Raw genomic sequence first — 9,824 nt, forward strand, 5'->3', positions numbered from 1 at the left:
CTTTAAGCCCCTGGCATAGTGCCTGGCCAAGAGAGAAGCCCTGTAATGCCAACTTAATGTATTTGCATGAATTTTGTGCTACACCGTTTTGACCTTCATTCAATTTCATTCTGATTTTTGTCCATCTTTTCTTCTTCCTTTGTTTTTGTTTTTTTCTTGGATGGGTCTAGTTGCATGGGCACCGACAGTGTGTTGAGTTTTGCAGGGTTGAGATTTGGGATCAGTGGCTCTGATGAGGCCAGAGGACATCACGCCAAATATGGTGCGTTAATTACACTGAGGGAATTCCCTTCCGTTGGGAGCCTATGGGAGTGGTTTGACTTTACTGTCCCCATGGAGCCAGTGAAGACCCCTTCTGAGACACAAACCAGTGTCATTCTCAACACTTCCCCAGTGTGTTTTGGGATCTTACTTCAGACGGTGGCCATGAATGGGAGCCATACATTCATTTTTCTTAAATCACTGGCTCCGTGGAAATTCTGACCGACTCCAGATTCTTCCTGCAGGATTCCGGGTGTTGCTGCCGCTGCACGCCTGGACATGGTGGTGGAGGTTTAGTGGCATGTAAAGTTGCTGATTTCACACTGCCCTTTCCAGTTCTGGAAGAGGTTCATTAGGTTAATTCAACAGGCGGGTGTTTATAGGGTGCCTCGCTTGTGCCAGGCTCTGAGGGGCTTACACCGATAGAGTCCCTAACCTAAGCAGGCAGGGGTAAGGTGTTGGTTAGGGCTATTGCAGTGGGCATGAAACTTGAGTCAACCGCCTGGAGGGCTTATGAAAGCACAGATTGCTGATCCACCCTCAGTTTCCGATTCAGGAGGTCTGGGGTGAAGTGCAAACATTTGATATCGCTCCTGCTGATCCAGCAACTGCACTTTGAGAACCGCCGTGCAGTGGGAGGGAGGACAGTCTCTAACTCAACTTGGAGCATGGTGGGACTGTCTTAGACAAAAGAAGAAGGGGCACCTCAGGCACACAGGGACTGTGGGGCTGGCGGGTCATGATTCTGGAAAGGTGGCCTGTGGCTAGATGGTGAAGAAAGGGAAAAGGTGGAGAACGAAGTTCAGGAGGAGTTTTTGGTCCAGGGCATAAGAATATTAGGGTTCTGTAAAAGTGTAGTCCTGTCTGTGAAAAAGCTACGAGTGCCCTTTGGCAAACAGTTGCAAACTAGACATGGCCTTTCCGCCCACTTCTGGGTCCGGACGCTGCCATGGACATGTGTAACAGGAATGATGAGAGTTGGAAGCAAGATCCAAAGTGGCTCTATCTCGTTTTCCATCTCTCCCAGCTTCTAGTGTAGGCTCTCCACTGGAACAAAGTCGGTTTTGTCCTGTGGGTCCACCCAGCTGCTGGCTCCAGGGGCCTGTTTCTTGCAGGGAGAGGGCAGCTAGCTCAGCTGCACCAGCCAACACCGTACTCCAGACCTCAGGCATGGGCTCTGCAGCTCAGAATCCTGGAGGATTTGAGGACTGTGGTTGTATCAAAATTCAAATTAAAGTGATTTTTGAAAAACTGTCTTTTCTTTCTACCTTGTAATTTAGCATTTTCAGCAACCGTTTTCCTGGCCTTGAAGAACTGGAGGCTCTCCTGTAGAACCCTAGAAGCAAGAACCTAGAATTTGCTAATTCTCTGGTTAAACCAGTTTGGCTGGATTATTGCCTTTTCAGTTGAAAAGAGTTTTCCCTTTCTTTAGTCCTGGGTTTGCATTACATTTTGGGGCAAATATCTTTGATTCTAAAGTTGGCTTGTCTGTTCTTAATTTCACCTCTTAGATCATGAGGTGGAACTGGGCTGGGGTGAGGGAGGAGGGTGGGCCAGAGCAGCTTTTGAAATACAAGGGAATTTCTTCCCCCCAGAAATGTCCCTTTGTTGCGGTCCTTTGGGGGACATGCCAGAACCTTGTTTTTCAAGTAGGCCTAGATTGATCGTAAAGAAAATGACCAACAGGCATGATTCCTGTACAAAAGATTCCTTTAGAACAAATTCAACAGTTCACTCTTCTAATAAAGGTGTGTTCTGGTTTCTGTGGAGCTGATTTTGACATTCTGATTCCACTGCTGAAGAAAATGGAAGGAATGACGACTACTGAGACGGGGAGAGCTTGTGGGTCACCCTCCTGAGGTGGCTGTGCTGTAGGGATTAACAGTTTGCGTTTCACAACATGGTAGCATTGAAACTCAAAAGGAAGTTTGCTTAATAATGAACAGGAGCATCTGAGATAGTGAGAAAATTGATAATCACTTAAAGCCGCATAATCTAGTGAGTAAGAGCATGGACAGGAATCCCAGCTCTTAACTTTAGGCAGGTGGTTTCTCTGGGCCTCAGTTTCCTTACCTGTAAAATGGGTGTAATATAGTTCATCTGTCTCATAGGGTCATTGTGAGGATTAAATGAGTTAATATTTGTGAAGTGTTTAGTGCCAGGTGCGTGGTACATGTGTATATGTATGCAACTTATATATGGCACATATATAAATGTTTATTAAACAAAGTAAACAACTTTTTAGAAGTTAAGAATAATTAAACTTTACTAATTTTTCAGCACAGAGCCTTAGCCTTCTGGAACCCTGTTTCCTCATAGTCTTTAATGTCCAGTCTTATGTGTTTTATTCTAGAACATTGTCGTTTTCCCCATATTTAAAAAAGCCTGTCTTCGACTTTGGAAAAGAAAAGAAGGTCCTGGGAGTTTTCCTCAGAATTTAGTCTCTGAAGTTAAATATTTTGGAAAAATGAAGCTGGAGGGATTTTGCAGAGGAGTGTGTCCTTGGTTTTCAAACTGAGGGTCCACAGGCTGTTTGTTGGTTTATTTAGTGCTGTTGTGATAACATTAAAAAAATTGCGGTAAGACAAAAAAAAATTCAGTGCATACCACATGATAAAGGTAAATGCCTTGTAAAACATTCTTCTGCATTGCCTACTGGTGTCTGTGCAGTGGGTTGTCACCGCCTGTGGTTTGCCACCAACCTTGACCCGCTGCCTGTCCCTTGTGCCCACGGCTGGGATAGTGTCTCTCTTGTCTATTTCTGCCTGTCGGTTCCAACTGATTTTTCCAATGGATTCTCAAATTGGATTTTCTTAAAAATCTTTTGTCCCTTGCTCTGGCAACCTGGTGTAAGCTTGGGGTTTTAATTATTTAGGAGTATTTCCTTTGTATTATTAAATTCCCCCTTTCCCCTCCTCTCTTCCTGGAACTTTGGTGAATTTGGGAGTTGCCCAGGATCAGTCCAGGGTGAGGGAGGGAGATCTGAACCAGGCCTTCTAGGATGTCACGTACAACGGAAAGAAGCTTGTGTAGGTGACATAATTCTTTGTCAGGATTGGTCAAAACCTTTCATAGCTTGGACTCTGTGCCAGGTACATAATGCTTTATAAATATTAATATTCCCTCATTTGACTTTCGTAACAGGATGAACTAGATATTATTATCATCATGCCCTTTTTACAGATGAAGAAAACTGAGGCCCCGGGGGTGTGACTCAGCCAAGGTTGGGTGTCTGGTGAGGGGCAGGGCAAGGATCTGAACCCAGGCATCTGGCCACGGAGTCACCATGGAGAATCCTTCTGCTAGACCACATTTTAAGTCAATTTGTGGATTTTATTAGAAGGTAATAATTTTTTTTTTTTTTTGCTGAGTACAGGGAACTATATTGATGCTACATAACAAGATGGGGCTCCCTAGGCCCCTCCCATCCTTCAGGGGTCAGGCATGGAAACGGTGCGGAGGAGGGAGCTTCTCAGCGTGGTGGGGGACTCAGTGGGCAGGGACGCCCAAGCCGCTGAGGACGTCTGTCCTCTCATGCTCTGGCTGGAGCTGGCGGTCCAAGGGCTCTTACTCCTTGGAGGCCATGTGGACCAAGGTCCGCCACCTTCTTACTGTAGCCAAATTCCTCGTCATACCAGGAAATGAGCTTGACAAAGTGATCATTGATGGCGATGCCAGCCCCCCCGTCAAAGGTGGAATAGTAGGTGTCACTGCTGAACTCGGAGCAGACAACCTGCTCCCTCGAGGGGCCCTCTGATGCCTGTGTCACCACCTTCTTGATGTCATCACATTTGGCAGGTTTCTGCAGGTGGCAGGTCAGATCCACGGCGACACACTGGCAGTGGGGACACGGAAGGCCATGCCCGAGAGCTTCCTAGAAGGTGGTAGTTTTGATGGGGCTGTCTGTAGATGGCTCCGTGGCTCCAGGCGTCTGAACCTTCAGTGCCCCTCGAACTGTTCAGCCTGGGTTGCCCGGGGCCTTGTTTCCTAGGGCTGCCCTAACCAAGCCCACGAACTGGGTGGCTTAAAACAACAAAACTTTATTCTCTCCTTGTTCTGGAGGACAGAAGTCCAAAGTCATGATGTCAGCAGGATCAGCTGCTTCCGAGATTCTGCACAAAATCCTTCTTTGCCTCCTCCTACCTTGTGGCGATCGCCAGCCATCTTTGGCCTGCTTTGACTTGTCGCGCTTCTGCTGCCATGTGGCCGTCTCCCGTGTGTCTCTGTCCTCACGTGGTCATCTGCTCTGTGAGTGTCTCTGTGTTTCTTTTCTTCCTATATAAGGACACCAGTCATGTAGGATTAGGGGACCATCCTACTCCAGTATGTCCTCATCTTAACTGGTTACATCTGCACGACCCGTTCACCAATGGTAAACAATTTCCAGATAAGGCCACTGTTAGGGGCTGAAATGTGTCCCCCCCAAATTCACATGGTGAAGCCCTAACCCCTAGTCCCTCAGAATGTGACTGTATTTGGAGACAGGGCCTTTAAAGGGGTGATTAGGTTAAAATGAGGCCGTTAGGGTGGGCCCCAATCCAGTCTGACTGGTGTCCTTAGAAGAAGAGGGAATTTGGACCCAGAGAGACCAGGGATGTGCGCGCAGAGGGAGGTTCATGTGAGGACACGGCGGGAAGGCGGCCGTCTGCCAGCCACGGAGAGAGGCCTCAGGAGACAGCCCTGCTGGCGCCTTGATCCCAGACTTCCAGCTTCAGAACTGTGAGAGATGGGTGCCTGCTGTTCGACCACCTGGTCTGTGGTGCTTTGTTATGCAGCCCTGGGGAGCTTATATGGTTGCATTCATGGGTGCCAGGGGTTGGGACTTCAACGTGTCTTTTGTGGTGACACACTTCAACCCCTACATGAGGGTTTGATTTGGCCTTGCCGATTAGGAGCTCCACTGGTGACTGTGCCCCATGTGGATGCTGGCTCTGGTCTGGGGTTATGGTTTTCACTTCTTTCCTGCCTGGGCACTAATATACCTGTGTGAAATAAATAAATACTCGTCCTGTGGGCTGGGGAGGGTCCCGGGGGTGGGTGTCAAGGCGGCAGCTGGCTGACTCATCCCCAAAGTTCTATGGGCTCTAAAGGCACACGGGAACTTGCTGGTAGCAAGAACTGTCATTGCAGGTAGAGGGGCCGCCTGGGGGAGAGACACTCGCAGCTGGGGCTTCGCTGCCAGGGAAGGGAAGGGCCTCTGACTTATCTCTGTTAGAGGTGATCTCTGTCTGACAGCGCAGACAAAGCACAGGGCTTCGATCTGTCTCACTCCCTGCCCCTGTCCTCCCCCGTCCCGGCTCTCCTGGTGCCTTCAGGGCACTGTGAGAGCCGCGCCTGGCGAAGGGGATGAGGCATGAGGCACGCTATGAGACGGCTGGTTATTTTTACTGCTGCCTGTGTGTGGGTGTTTGTGTTGACAGCGGCGGGGGAGGCACAGTGACGGGCGCTGGAACACTTGGGTGCCCGAGGAGCGGGTGGGAAGTGGCGCCTGTGCCAGGCAGGTGACTCGGCACTCACGTGGCCCTCGGGTGGGTCCTGGGGGCTTTGCAAGAGTCTGGGAGGACTGGGTCTTCTCCTCTCTTCCAGGGGGTGTCTGCTTCCTGCCTCCATGTCCCACTCAGAGGGGCTTCCCAACGCTATCCCCAGCGCACCCACGGGCATGGGACATTCCCAGTTGCCCTGTGGCTCCCTAAGTGAGTGATTCTGCCTGAGGCGATACCCCAGTCTCAGCAGATAGGATTGGGGGGCAGTCCTGAAGGGCCACGTTCCAGGGTGCCCTCCAACCCCCAGAATCCCATCACAGAAGAGCAAATATACTCCGGATGTATTCAAACACAAATCGTAAGGAAAATCAGTGGGCTTGCTCTACAGCTCAGCTTCCAGACACATCCCCTCCTGCGGGCTCAACTCTGGCCGGCTCCTTTAGGAATATGTGCGGAGGCATTTTTGTTACAGGGCAGGTAGGGCAGGGCGAGTTGCTGGCATTTAACCCAGTTTGTTAAACATCCTGCCTTGTGTCACAGCCCAAATACCAATGGTGCCTCTGTTGCCCTTCCGTAGGGATAATCGGGAACTGCCCCTGGTGGGTTTGTTTTAAAAAGACTCAGATCCAGGCCGGGCGCGGTGGCTCACGGCTGTAATCCTAGCTCTCTGGAAGGCCGAGGAGGGCGGATTGTTTGAGCTCAGGAGTTCAAGACCAGCCTGAGCAAGAGTGAGACCCCGTCTCTACTAAAAATAGAAAGAAATTAATCGGACAACTAAAAAAAATATATAGAAAAAATTAGCCGGGCATGGTGGCGCATGCCTGTAGTCCCAGCTACTCGGGAGGCTGAGGCAGAAGGATTGCTTGAGCCCAGGAGTGTGAGGTTGCTGTGAGCTAGGCTAACGCCATGGCACTCAGTCTAGTTAGGGCAACAGAAGTGAGACTCAAAAAAAAAAAAAAAAAAAGACTCAGATCCCCTCAACATTGGGACCCAGATGTCGTCTAAGGGGCACTCATACCCTGTAGATTTGGAAACAGAGACTCAGGTCAATGGGCCAGGATCTTAAGTGGTTAGTTGGTTAGAAATTTCAAGATCAAAGTCTAGTTCTTCACTCTCTGTCTCTCCCCTCCTTGCACCAAGGAAAGACAGGAAAGAATTCCAACCTAGGACTTTCCCCACATCCCACCCCGTGTAGTTTCCTAGGGCTGCGGTACCAAAGTACCCCAGACAGAGTGGCTTCCTACGGCTGAAGCGTGTTCTCTCTCGGTTCAGGAGGTGCCGCGAGCAAGGCGTTGGCAGAGTCCAGGGTCCCGCCCCTCTGACAGCTCGGGGGAGAATCCCTCCTTTCCTCCTCCAGCCTCTGGTGACCTCCTCAGCTTGCAGCTACACCAGTGACATCTCTGCCTCTGTCTTCATACGTTCTTCTTCCCTGCGTCTGTCTCTGTGTCCAAATTTCCATCTTTTTATAAGGACACCAGTCATTGGAATAGAGTCCACCCTAATCCAGTATGACCTCCTCTTAATGTGATTACATCTGCAAAGACCGAAACACGGTCAAGGAAGATCACATTGGCAAGTTGCAGGAGTCAGGACCTGGACATGTCTTTCTGGGGCACACAGCCCAACCCACAACACAGACCTACCCCTGGGCTGCCCGTCTAAAACTCTTTCCTGTAATATGACTGATGTTAGAGTCACTGCTGCCTGCGTCAATTTTACTGTTGTCTGTCCCAGATGTTTGCCTGTGATCTGATTCCTGCCTGTCCTTCCCACTAAACCGTGAGCCCCCGGGAGATGGGAGGACCACGATGGATTGTGTCCCTGGGACCTAGCCCAAGGCCTCTCATATAGTTGGCGCCGAATAAACATTCCTTGAATAAAGAAGAAAACGTACTTTTCTATTAATTGTAGTTATGGAGAAGTGTGATATAATTTTTAAAAGATACATGCACCTCAAAAAATTAAAAATAGAATTACCATATGATCCAGCGATTCCACTTGTAACTATATACCCAAAGAAAGCGAAAGCAAGGACTTGAAGAGATACTTGCATCCCCACGTACGTGACAGCACTATTCACAATAACCAAAGGTGCAGGCAACCCACGTGTCTGTCGATTGATGAATGTATAATCAAAACGCGGTCTATACATATAGTGGAATATTATTCAGCCTTAAAAGGGAAGGACATTCTGACACATGCTACAACACAGATCAACTTTGAGGACATTATGCTAAGTGAAATAAGCCAGTCACAAAAAGGGAAATACTGTATGAGGGACCTAGAGTAGTCAAGGGAGTTACAGCATTGGATTCTCATGTCCACACTGCATTCATGCTCCCTATTTTACAGATGAGGAAATTGAGGGATAAGTAGCTTGCTCGGCCTTGTGGTTACCCAGCTAGTCAGTAGTTGAGCTGTGATTGCACCTGGACTGTTCTCAGCTACATACCGTGTGACGTGCACTGGGTCCAGGCAGTCTTCCTTACTTCTGTGTCATAAGTGCCTTGATGGCAGGGGTCATATCTTTTATTTATTTATTTATTTATTTATTTGAGACATGACCTCTCTTCTGTTGCCTGGGCTAGATAGAGTGCAATGGCTTCATCATAGCTCACTGCAACCTCAAACTCCTGGGCTTAAGGGATCCTCCTGCCTCAGCCTCCTGAGTAGCTGGGACTACAGGCGTGCACCACCACGCCCTGCTAATTTTTTAATTTTTTGTAGAGATGGGGTCTTGCTATGCTGCTCAGGCTGGTCTCAAACTCCTGGGCTCAAGTGATCCTCCTACCTTAGCCTCCCAAAGTGCTGGGATTACAGGCATGAGCCACTGTGCCTAGCCATATCTTTTGGTATTTTGGAGGTCTCCAGTGCAGGGCTGTCAGAGACTAATAAAAATCTTGTCGAAGGTACCTGCTAATTTCTGTAAAAGAGATTGTGCCTGTCTTGCTGTGTCAGGGGATTAATATCTATTGAACTTGACCACAGCAGTCAAGTTCTGAGCTTCTGGGGAAATGGGTCAGGCTCCTCTAAAGTTTTTTTTTTTTTTCTTGGATTGAAGAACAGTCATTAGCAAGTATCAGATCTTGCAAAAAATGCAGGCTGATGAGTACAACTTTAACATCCAAAGAAGAAAGGGATGACTCAGGATCCGAACACAGAAAAACCAAGTTGAGTTTCTGCATTTCGCCCTCCGCTGCAGAACTCTTCAGCCCCGGTGCGCCCAGAGACATTCACATGGAGAACTAGCCTTAGTTCCAGTGGCTTGAACTAACAGGGAAGTAGGAGGTTTCCCGGCTTCGGAAGTGTTCATGTTGCAGTCTTCTCAAAACTAACAGAGGAGGGCCCTTGCCCCCAGCCACCCATATTGCTTTTGTTTCTTACACTGGCATTTTTGAACTTGGAGGGATGGTGTGTTGCCCTCAGGTTTGCTTCCAAAAGAGCCAGGTAGAGAACTTGCATCCCTGCGAGCCGCCTTCTTTTTGACATAGTTGCAGCCCATCCTTGAAAAGTGTAAGAGAACGAGTTACCCCAAAGGGTTGAATTTCTTGCTCCTGCAGCAGAAATGCCCACTCTTCTGGATGCACCCTTGCATCTCTGTGAAGATGAGATCAGAGCTCCCTTTCGCCTGCAGATGCAAGTCCTCTCAAGCTGCTGCTCACCGTATTCCTGGATTGTACCACAGTGTATGTGTAGGCAAGCAGCAACCTGTAAGTCCCTAGCAAGTCAAGACAGACAGCATGCCAACTGCCAGCTTGCTCATTACTTACCTCAAGAGGGTCATGCTTCCTTTGGAAGATCCAGGCTCCTATTCACTGTAGGATTGAGTGGAAAGACAGTGAATCTTTTATCCATTTGCGAGTGGTATCTGATAAACATTAGAGATCTGCTCTGGAGAGTGGCTGGGCTGGTCCCAACTCCTCTGTTGGAATACCTGGAATATTTAGCCTATCCAATCATGCTTAGAATTTTGGATTTGGAAGGGGCCATAGTTTGGCCCTCACATGTTTTATTTTACGTAAATGAACCCACTTATTATCGGCTAGTGTTTGTCAAATGGTGGAGCTTCTCCTGGTCTTT

General features: G+C 48.6%; 1 pseudogene; it reads right to left on the bottom strand.

Annotated features, from left to right (window-relative positions):
* Nucleotides 1–3,828: 3,828 nt before the first annotated feature.
* On the bottom strand, nt 3,829–9,528 carry LOC105820779 (annotated as a pseudogene).
* Between the last annotated feature and the right edge of the window lie 296 nt (nt 9,529–9,824).

The sequence above is a fragment of the Propithecus coquereli genome, unplaced genomic scaffold, assembly GCF_000956105.1.
Source record: "Propithecus coquereli isolate 6110/MARCELLA unplaced genomic scaffold, Pcoq_1.0 Scaffold54, whole genome shotgun sequence".
NCBI lineage: Eukaryota > Metazoa > Chordata > Mammalia > Primates > Indriidae > Propithecus > Propithecus coquereli.